The 11,660-nt window shown below is 36.6% G+C and overlaps 1 long non-coding RNA gene across 1 annotated transcript; it reads right to left on the bottom strand.

The window, feature by feature from the left end:
• Window positions 1-8,146: 8,146 nt before the first annotated feature.
• LOC107791539 (uncharacterized) lies at window positions 8,147-11,418 on the bottom strand. Its single transcript, XR_012708006.1, has 2 exons — window positions 10,896-11,418; window positions 8,147-8,587 (listed from the first exon to the last, which is right to left on the bottom strand). It is a non-coding gene; the product is annotated as an uncharacterized LOC107791539 (long non-coding RNA).
• Window positions 11,419-11,660: the final 242 nt, after the last annotated feature.

Here is an 11,660-nt window from a genome sequence, read left to right as displayed (position 1 = left end):
ACTACAATCGCAGTGGCCAGATTTTCAACTGTAAGTTGTGCCCAGTCATAGAGAGCAGCCTCTGGCACAAGAGGTGCCACAGGTGCTATTGGCGCTACCGGGTCTACCACGTTGTCCCCCATGTCTGGTTCGATTTGTTCAGTTGTTTGTTGTTGTTTGCTTTTCTGGTTGGCCCAATTCAAGGCCTTGAAAACTTTCTCGGGATCTGATAATGCTTCAAATACTTCACCAGTTCTCGATGAGTTTCTAGGCATGCACCTGTACAACCAAGTCAACAAACGTTAAAATATCAATGTAAACATTGGGTATAAATAAAACAGACTACACTAAGAATTTTTGTACTTCTTTCAATTGTAATTGATAACACTGTTAATTCCCTGGCAACGGTGCCAAAATTTGATCACGCTCAACTATGCCTTATAAAAAAAACACGTGGACGTTGCAAATATAATCTGAGTATTTAGCCTAGAGTCGAACCCACAAGGAATTAACCTATCAATTACTTTCGTTAGACTTACTAAATTCTCCATAATCAACTTCCCAAATGTTGTCAATAACAATTGATGGTATTTCTACTAACAAAGAATGAAAGTAAATAAGCAACTGAAAACTAACTATGATTAAGTTGTAAACAATTAAGAGAAGGTTCTAAGGTTATGATTTCCCCTATTGATGGAATCCCTTCCGGTTATGTTTCATATATATTCACCAAATCATCTCTATCAATCATGATCACTCCTATTACCGTAAATCTCTCCCGAGTAATCGCGATAATTTACTAGACGCACTCTCCCGAGATACGCTAGCTGGCTTTGTTTATTACAGCTCATTTTAGATTGCACCCAAGGCTTCGTTATCCCTAATCCTGCTTTAAACCTGCAGTTATTGATCCCTCATATACTTTGGGAGTGGTGTTGTTCAACAATTACCTAAATATGCACTCTCTCCCGAGTTATGCACACTAAATAGGCACAGCTAATTGAGGATCCTGCCAATTAACTATAACAAACACGTAGTTGAACAAATAGAGATTAAACTGGAAATTATATTAACATCACAAGAAGTTCATCCTTCAATAGGTTCCATCAAAACCCTAGACTACGGAATTAGCTACTCATGACAAAACAAGATGAAACTACTAAATTATTCATAATGTGTAATTGTAAGAAAATAAAAGAGATAGAAAAACTTTAATGTTTGGTTGATCTTCTCACACTTGTTCTTGCCTCCAAAGTATTCTAAAAACAAGCTTAAAAAAATTCTTGGGCGAGTTTCTAAAGCTTATAAGGGTTTGGAACAAGTTTTCCCGAATTTACACTTTGGTCCCCAATTTTCATGATGCTTGAACAGTGCACCGCGGTCGCGGCAAGACCGCGGCTCGACCGCGGTGGAAGATGAACATTCTGCCTCGATCCTTAATCTGCCGTGGTTCCATCGCAGTTCTACCGCGGGCGCGGTGGAATTTACTCCGTCCACTTTTTTGCTTCTTTGTGCTCGGGTACTTCTTGAGTGGGCATTATCTTCACATTATTGCCTCCAAAACACTCTATGGTGCTTCCTCGCTTAGAATATTCCATGCGAAACAAAAGAACACCATTTAGAGTACTTTGTTATCAATTTGACTATAAAACAACAATAAAGCATGGTAATATTAAGGTGTAAATTTCATCTATATAGCCTAATATCAGGTACGGGATAAGCATGCTTGGACTAATTTGTAAAGGCAAGTTCGTTATGGTAAGAGCCTAAAAATATCCCTAGCAGAGTCGTCATGGTGTCACGCCCCCTTTTTTCCTCCGCGGAGAAAGTCCGAGTTTCGACATTCACGGGGTGTAATGACTCATTTTCCTTTTTAGAATTGGGTATTCAAAGAGTCGCCACCTAACGGATTATGGTGCGTTAGGGCACCTAGAGTGATTAAATCTTGGGTTGGTTTGCATTACCAGAGATTAGGGTAAGGGCTCGAAGTAACCTCGAGGGGAAGGTGTTAGGCACCCCTCTTGGTCCACAACTGTGGGTCCCTGCCGAACTTATATTCACAAATTAGTCCATATAAATAGTTGAATCAAATAAGTTGCAAGTAAAGCACGTTGGATAGTTCAAGTAGTAAGAACAAGTTGTAAAAGACGAAAAGTTTTGAATAGAGAAAGGATTTGGCAACGAGGGGTCCTAGGTTGTTTGTCCTATAGGATCACCCCACGCAATGTCCGGTAAACACTACTCGATGAGGGGCTACATGTGACATTAATGCGTAGTCATCCCATGTCTATCCTTCCCATCCCTTTATTGGTCATGCAAAGCGAGTGTTTGGTCATTGATACCTATTGCGTGCTGCTACCCGTCCCTTCTTAATGGTCCCAGAGGGAGTTAGACCTCTACCAAATGTAGTTCTAGACGTACCCCTAAGGTTTAGAAAGGCGAAAACTCTAAGGCGACAGTCAAAACACTTAGGACTTTCACATAATAGGAGCAATTAAGAGGCTCAAGGTTTCCTCCTCAAAAACAAACATACAAGCAGCACGACTCGAACACAGATAAGGTTTTTATTAATCAAAGTCCTAAAGCATGATATCTAAGTGAATATGCAGAAACAGACAAACCTTTTTATACCCAGAAGTTATAACCTAGTAATTTCCTAGGGACTCCTTTAAAAGCTTATTAGAATCAGAAACGTTAAACGACAGAAGCAGCTTCAGGGAAATATAGTTTTTTAAAAATGCCCTAAGGCTTGCCTATATGCAGTAGACTGTGTCTATGTTAATGCAGGAACAAACAGGTTTTCGAAATAGCCCCTTTAATACCTATAGGCATGATATCTAATGAGATTGAAGCAATTTTGAAAGAACTTGTTTCAGGAAATATTTAACACTTAATACGACTAGTTTTTAAAAAATGAACTAGGCATAATGAAATTGATTCATTAGGCTAATTAAATTACCAGACAGAATTGCGAGTAGGGATCCCTATAGGCATGATATCTAGGCGTATTACTGATTTAAGATAATTTGCAGCAACATACAGAAAGACTTATTAAAACTGAATCGGAGTTGAGTCCTATAGGTATGGCATCTATATTTGAACTGATTTAAACACTATTGTTTGGGACCTATAAGCATGATCTCTAACATGACAAAATGCAGAACCTTATGAACATGATTTCTACCAAATGAAATTGGAAGTGAGATCCTTTATGCATGATTTCTATGAGAAAAAGAAATCAGATTTAAAAGAGGAAAACTCTATGAGCATGTTTTCTATTGAATAAAGCAGGCAGATTTCAAAAATAAGGTCCTAAGTGCAGGATTTCTACCCGTATTACTCTTTAAAGCATACATCTACCCACCCTTTTACTAAATACCCCAAATATCTATTTACAAATTATTACAGGAAAATGAATGAATTACATAAGTAGAAATGGAAATCAAGAAGCTATTCTATAGGGAGCCTACAATTAGGACCAAGTTTCCCAAAGTCTTCAATGGTCTCACAAGCCTCATTCCCATAGATAAATCAGAGTCTAGGTGCATCAAAGTTCCCTAAGGGTCTCAAGGACCCCGAGCAATGCTTACACCTAGACTTAACAACCAAGAGTTGAACCAGTGCAGTGTGGAAAGGCCAGCCTCAGTATGTCAGAGTTCAGAGGGCTCTCAAGAGGATCCCAAGGCAGTACACATACTAGAGGGGGCAGAACTTATTGACTAAGAGTGAAGTGAAAGTGCATGACACAAGTTGAAAGAGGTTTATTAAAGACTGGATTTGAAAGTCTGTTTTGAAAGCAATTAATAGAGCAACAGAGATGGTTTGAAAAAGGGTTGGAGTAGCAAACAAAGTTCAAGCACTTTAGGAAAGGATCACACACAGCTAGTTTACAGAATCTAAATGAATTCAGTAGTCACACAGGGGTCAAGGTGTTTAGGATACACAGACATCTGACTGCAAACAAATAACCCAGCAAGGGTCTTAGGACTGATTTGGACATGCTCAGAAATAGTTGATACTAGCATAATCATAAACCAGTCAAGAAGAACACATAGAAATGGGTAATAGGATTTGGGATTCATAGGATGGTAAGTACACAGTAAGTAAAAGACAACTGACAAGGCATAAACACATATAAGGGAATACATTAATCTAAAGGGAAAGGGAACATAATAACATGCTGATAATGTAACTTAATTACAAGTTTCACAATAGAACCACAAGTAGAAGCAGACTAGAAATAAGAGAAACTGAAACAATAAGAGAAGCATGTTGTTGTTGAGGCTTTAAATTTAAACTAGGACATACTAGTAAAGAGAGAAAATCATAAACCAGTCAAGAAGAACACATAGAAATGGGTAATAGGATTTGGGATTCATAGGATGGTAAGTACACAGTAAGTAAAAGACAACTGACAAGGCATAAACACATATAAGGGAATACATTAATCTAAAGGGAAGGGGAACATAATAACATGTTGATAATGTAACTTAATTACAAGTTTCACAATAGAACCACAAGTAGAAGCAGACTAGAAATAAGAGAAACTGAAACAATAAGAGAAGCATGTTGTTGTTGAGGCTTTAAATTTAAACTAGGACATACTAGTAAAGAGAGAAGTAAGCAGAATGAAAGAACAAGAGAGCACAGATGATTAGCCTTGGCTTGCAGCCGGCTAATAGCAGCAAATAGCACAATAGAGAGGGGAGAGCAGAAATTTTTAGTAAGAGAGGTAGTTTTTGAAAACAAAAATGTTCGTCTGTGTTAATGAAAGACTTAGAGCATTTATAGTTGAAAAATAGGTAGTGAAATAAGGTAAGAATCATAGTAGCATAATAATTGAAGAACTCATAATCAATCAATTAGAGAATCAAGGAAGTACTCCCTTAAGTTAAGGAAATCAAATCAAACGGGAAGATTCAGTATCATATAAGGCAAGAAGAAAAATCAGTGCATGACTAAATAAGGAAGAAGTCAAGGTTCAGTAAGTATAGAGTAGTCAATTAGGACTAAATTCATAAAACCTTAATTAAGGACACAACTCAGTAGAAATAAAGTATCATAGCAAATATGGTAACGAAATCAGTCAGTTTAGACAGACAGGGTAAAGCTTTTACAGCTTTTAAAAAAAAATCTTTCAATCAAACCATCAATTAAAGAAATCAGAATCAATCAAGAGGGAGTCATGATTCTGTATTTTCAACATATAAATAGAGAAGATCAAACAGACGTAGCAAACAGGCAAGGTTAGCCATAGTGACAGAAAGAAGCAAGAGATGAATAAACAAAATGAGCATAGTCATACAGAAGTGACATAAGTAGGCTAAGGATTCAGTAAAACACATTCGAAGCATGGTAACCACGGAAGATTAACAAGAATCAAGTAAACAGGCTAACACACACAACCAAAGTAAAGAAAATCTTAGAAATTAGGGCTTTTGACATAGGTGAATTAAAAGCAGTAAGAACATAAGATTGGTCAAAATAAGCAAGGAAAGAGGTTTAATCATAAAGAAAATTGGTTAAAACAAGTGTAGAAAGAACTCCGAGAAAACCCTAATTTTGTAAAGAAAGTAAAAACGGTTTAAAGTTGAGGATCTTTCAGAAGAAGTTCAGAATAGTGCAAATCATAGGAAGAAATAGACTTAAAGCGTTAAAAATAACACATATCTAAGAGATTCAAACGAGATTTAGGGTTTCAAAGGGAACCCAGATAGAAACGAAAGAACCTGTTGTAAATTTCACCGATCGTAACATATAAGGTGTGATTTTGCCCAAAATCACACCGGAGAAGCCATGAGTAACAGAAACAGAAACCCTAGATCCAAATCGACATGGCCCAAGACCATTGAAGGCCTTAGAGATGATGAGCAAGGCGAGGGGGAAACCATTGGGGGCTTGGGGTTGAAAGGTAGTCGCCGGAGATGACCGGAGAAGGAAGGCAATTGACAGAGTCTAGGGTTAGGTTGAGAGAAGAGAGAAGATGAGAGGATTTGAAGGCGACGGATTTAGAAAAGTGATTAGGGTTAGGAGGTCTTTTAAAATTAAAAAGGAAAGAACAAAGGAGGGTCGTTGATCTTTTAGATCAACGGCCAAGATCTGATGGATTTGGGTCGGGTAGGAAGTGTTTGGGGCCTGGGTCGGGTTATTTAATAGGAGATTGGGCTGGGGAGGGGTCCGAATTAGGCTAAAATTGAAAACCAAATCTGGCTATGATTTAAATAGCCAATCTTCCCTATTTTAATTTATAATAAATAATAGGTAATTTCTGAAAAATAACTTAAGGTGCCAAAATGATTTAAAATACATAATTATCATTTTAAAAATATAGGGACCAATTTTATGCATTTAAAATATAATTATACCTTAAAATGTGCTAACATTACAATTATATGCAATTTAGCTTAAAAAATACTAAATGTAATTATAAAAATGCATGAAAAATATATTAGCCATATTTTGGTATAAGTATAGAAATTAAATAAATAAATCATCATAACCATAATTTAGGAAATAATTATTGGGGATTTTATGAATAAAAGGGGAGAAAATGAATCAATTTAACCCCTTAAAATTATGGAAAAATAATAAAAACCTTGGGCATGCTCATATATGCATATATATATATATATATATATATATATATATATATATGCTATTTTGAAGGTATTTATGCATATTTTAAATATATAGGGAAAAATTGGATATCAACATCTCTGATATACCCCTATGTCTTCTAATTCCTTGTCCCTAGAGATATCAAATTGTTGATCATACTCTTGACTTGTTAGCTTTTGATTTTGCTCCAAATGTGTTGTGACTCGTTTAGCTCCCTCAAGACCACATTCTGAAATTAGTTCCATGCATATTTCTTTTGGTTCATGAGTATCACTACTAGAAATCAGGCCTATGAGAACAATATTTTTGCAACGGTTATGTAACCGTTGCTATAGCACCTATATTGCAACAGTTACAAACGTGGCATAAGGGTAAAGGTCCTATTGGAACACGTTTATAACAAAACTGTTGCGTTAGCCAACAAACCGTTGCAATAGTTGTACCTATTGCTACGTTTACTAGAATTATACCTTTATCAAATCTGGCAAACTCAAATCCAAGGAAAAATCTCAGTTCTCCCAAATCCTTCATTTTGAAGTTGTGATTCAAAATGTCCTTGGCCTCTTAAATCAGTGTGACATTGCTACCTGACCATCAGACTTGGAAAGTTGTAAGAGGCCAAGGACATTTATAAGAAAAGGCTGACAGATAGGCTTTATAAGAAGGAGAAATGGAGGAATAGGATAAGGATGCAGATATAGGATTTGGTGTAGTGGAGCAATGCACATAATCAGTAAGCCAGATAGGGGGTTTTGACTCCCTAGATGACCTCCTAATAGGAACATCAGAGACAGGAGAAAGAGAAGGGGAAGAAGGAAAGGAAGCTACAGGAGAAGAGGGAAAATCCCTAGGAGAGTATTCTGATGAAGGAGAGCCAGGACTGTTTGGACCAGAATAAGGAGAAACAGGGCAAGCAGGGAAAGTATCATTTGAAGAAGCTAAACTTGGAGAAAGGGGAGTTCCTCAGGATGGATTCTAAGGCTCCAGGAAGGTGGATTTAGGGAATTTGAAGGGGAAACTGGACTCATGAAAAGAGATATCCCTACTAACAAAAAAGTTACTTGTGGAAATACTATACAACTTATAGCCTTTCTTTGTGTCTGAGTAGCCCATGAAAATAGCAGGGATCACTTTAGAGGAGAATTTATCTGAAAATTTTGGTTTAATGGCATAGCACAGGCAACAAAAAACCTTAAGGTGAGCAAAGGAGGGTGAAACACCATGAAATAATTCATAAGGGGACTTTCCTGAAAGGACTAAGGAGGGCAGTCTGTTAATTAAGAAAGCTACAGTCGAAATGCAGTCACCCAGAATTTTAAAGGAGCATGAGCTTAAAATCGTAGAGCTCTTGCCATTTCAAGTAAATGCCTATGCTTGCGTTCCGCCACACCATCTTGTTGCGGAGTATAGACACAAGAACTTTGATGAATTATACCAAGAGATGTGAACAGACTGGAACATTGAGAATTGAAAAACTCCAGACCAATTATTTGAACGGATGACTTTAATAGAAGCTGAAAATTGAGTTTTAACAAAGTAAGAAAGGCCATGATCAAAACAACCACATCACTTTTCATTCATATCAGATAAATCCAGGTCATCCTAGAGTAATCATCCACAATGTGAGAAAGAATCTATGACCATTGTAAGTACTTTTTCCATATGGATCCCAAATATTCATATGTACAAGTTCAAAAGGGGATACAGTTTTCTCAGTACTAATGGGGAAAGGGGATCTAGTCTGACTTGATAAAGGACATATATATATAGTACAAGACAGAGATCTTTTATGAGACAAATGACCCTTCAAAGAAGAATTTTTTTGCAATACTGCTATTGGTGCATGACCAAGTCATTGATGCCAAATAGAACAAAGATCTGCATGATTGGAAGAGAAACATTGTTGTGAGTTAGGTGCAGTTGAATGCAGCACCTACTGATCTTAGGTGCAGTTGATTAGGCCCCTATCCAATTCTTGTACAAGAATTTTCTGCATGTTCGTAAAAGGTCCTGCGTTCAGCAAGCTAATTTTATATGCGACTTTTTTGTCGAGCAGCTTCTCAGCATGTAACTAATCAAACCTTTTTGAACAGTTAAGCTTAAGCTGATCTTATTATGAATTTTGTTCACTGAATATTCAAGATTAGTCCAAACATTTTTTTGCAAAAACTGTGGTGTATCATTACTACGGACATGCTTTATTTTGCTGAATGAAAATGACCAAAGTTTAATGTCACAATTGTTTGTTTTATTGTTTATTCTTTCTTAGCTAGCGTTTGGCCATAGATTCCCAAATTTGTTTTGAAAAATTTGAGTTGGGTGAAATTTTGTTTGAAGATGAAAATGTGTTTGGACATACGTTTTCAACACATATTTCCCAAATTTATTTTGGAAAAACATGTATATTATTAGTGGTTGTGAATATTTTGGCCAAAAACCAGCTATTGAGCTGGATATATGGCCAAACATGTGTTTGCCAAATAAAACCCAAGTTTATTTTGGCAAAATCTATGGTCAAACATGTGTTTGCCTAATAAAACCCAAGTTTATTTTGGCAAAATCTATAACCAAACGGGTCCTTAGAAAGTTTATTTATTTGTCGTTCCATACTCGTATTTATCTGACGTGATTTCTGATTGTAAAAACCTCTTAAAAAGTTTTCAGTTTCTGTCTGTTGTTCGAAGGTCTGCGAATCAGGTTGCTCATGCATTAGCACGAGTGGCTGATTCTATGTCAGGCTCGATGGAGTGGAATGCTAGCCCTCCATCCTTTATTGTAGATGCTTTAAATTTTGATTTGAATAATTAAGATGATCGTTGTTTCAAAAAAAAAAACTTGAAAAAATATGACACAGTGTCTATTTTATTGTTACCGTCCAAAAATAGTACTTCCTTTTTAGAAGAAAGTATAACATTACTAAATATAGATGTTTGCACATTAACAATTTACTAAATGTAAAGTGTAAACGTATGTACAAAAGAAAACTAGTAACAAAGAAAATTGTGTATCATCTTTCCTTTGTGTATTTGGTATGAGAAAAATATCTTTACAAAAATACTTTTGAGAAAATAAGTAGTATGTTGGTTGTTTGAAAATACTTTCTAAGGAAAACATTAGCTATAACAATTTCGACAATGGACATACTGAAATCAACAATTGAATTCACATTATCGATTAATTTATAGAGCCATTTTACTCATAAATAGAAGAATATTATTCTTCTGGAGCATCTTTCATTTTACTTGGATTTCAAGGTCATAGCTCCAGTTATACAAGTTCCTTTAACACTACTCAATTCACTTGTAAAGCCAACCTAAGATGGTAAAAGAGATGCAATGATCTACAACCATTTTGTCCAAACAAGCTTTGCTTGTGCGCATCTTGACTAAATAATTACCAGCTGCTTGCCACATCCCTTTTTTATCCCTCCAAAAGATAATGTGTGTTATGGATTGTGGGTTAAAGAGTTTTTCCAATTAAAGTGACAAACTTGAGTAGGAATTATTTTATTTACAGAGTCGCCACTTGGAATTGATTTTTAGGTGTTCCAAGTCACTTTTTATTTGAATCCCTAGTCAAAAGAAGGTTTGATTCTATTTTTTATAGTTCTGCAAAAACAAAGATCAGGTAAGGAATTCTGTTGACCGGGGAGAAGGTGTAAGGCATTCCCGAGTCCTTTGGTTCTAGCACGGTCGCTTTATTGACCACATTTGGCTTAAATTAATTTTGGATAAACGGTGATTTATTTGTCTTAGATTACTATTGTCTATCACCGCTTAATAAGTAATCGAATTTTAATGAATTCGGCCTAGGAGCGTGTAAGCACACAAAGTCTTTTTATCACGTGTGTTTAAACCAAGGAACGAGTATGAACACATGGCTAAACACGGTTTATTCATGTGAATGTCCGGAGTTATGGAATAACTGAGGAAAATGGGTGAGCTTTGTATTCAAAAATCAGACCTAACACATCCTTTATTACCTACGGCCCATTTCAATTAAAAGCAAATAAAACCAATCTCGCGCAGTTCTACAATTATCACAAACGCCAATCTCATATTAACAACCAACAAACAATATTCACTTGCCTTGATAATTATTCAACTCATGTTATATCACTAAAATAAAGAGCTGATAGTCCTAGGTTTATTTGAGCACAAAACTAAATTATTAAAACATTCAAGTATGGTTACCAACTCAAGATTAAGAGGCATGGCAGAACAATCCCAAAATAATTTGAAAGAAACACATGAATATGAAGCATTATAACTTAACGAGAAATGGGTGAGAAATTGAACCTCAAAGCAATAGCTCCTTCAAGTTAAACAATGACGGCACATATACAAACCAAAATTGGAACTCTCGACGTCGACGACGGGAACTCGACAGAAGCTCAAACGGACCTTGTCCGATATGGTTTTTGCGATGTTTACCAGCTAATTTTTTGGAGCTGTTTAAGGACGATTTTCATGGCTTTTCAGGGGTAATTTCTGGGCTGTTTTGGGAGGGAAAAAATAGGCAATAGCTGCTGCGTTTTAGTCCGAGTTTCGGGACTATTTGGTGCTGATTTTCAGCTGAGTTTTAGAGGTTGTTTTGACTGAGATTTGGGTTCATTTTAGTGATGTTTTGGTGGCTGATTTGAAGACGTTTTTGGGGGTGTTTTGGATGGCATTTCACTGCTGATTTTGACCCGCTTTCATGGTGTTTTATGGCCAGAAAATAGGGGCTGGTTTAAAGGTGGCTTTTGACGAAGCTTTTCGGCTCTAATGAGGTTCTGCCCTCTCCTCCTCTTGTCCTTTTTCTTTTCCGTTTGTGTGTGTATTTTTTAAGGAGAGAGAACGAGGAGGGGAGAGTGGGGAACATGTGTGGGGATAAGTACGGGGGACAAGGGAAAGTGGAGTGGGGACAAAGCATGGGGGAATTGAGTGTGTGATGTGAGGATGATGGGAAAAATAGGTTATGACTGTGTGACGTGAGGGAGTTGGCAAGATGAGTGGAAAAATGATAAGCGTGGTCAAAAATTAGGTACTCACAGCATGCCCCTCTTTGTTTGTAAACATGAA

This window comes from Nicotiana tabacum, chromosome 1 (assembly GCF_000715075.1).
Source record: "Nicotiana tabacum cultivar K326 chromosome 1, ASM71507v2, whole genome shotgun sequence".
In the NCBI taxonomy this organism is placed as follows: Eukaryota; Viridiplantae; Streptophyta; class Magnoliopsida; order Solanales; family Solanaceae; genus Nicotiana; species Nicotiana tabacum.
The sequence above is the reverse complement of the archived record's forward strand: the minus strand, read 5'-3'. Positions and strand labels throughout refer to the sequence as shown.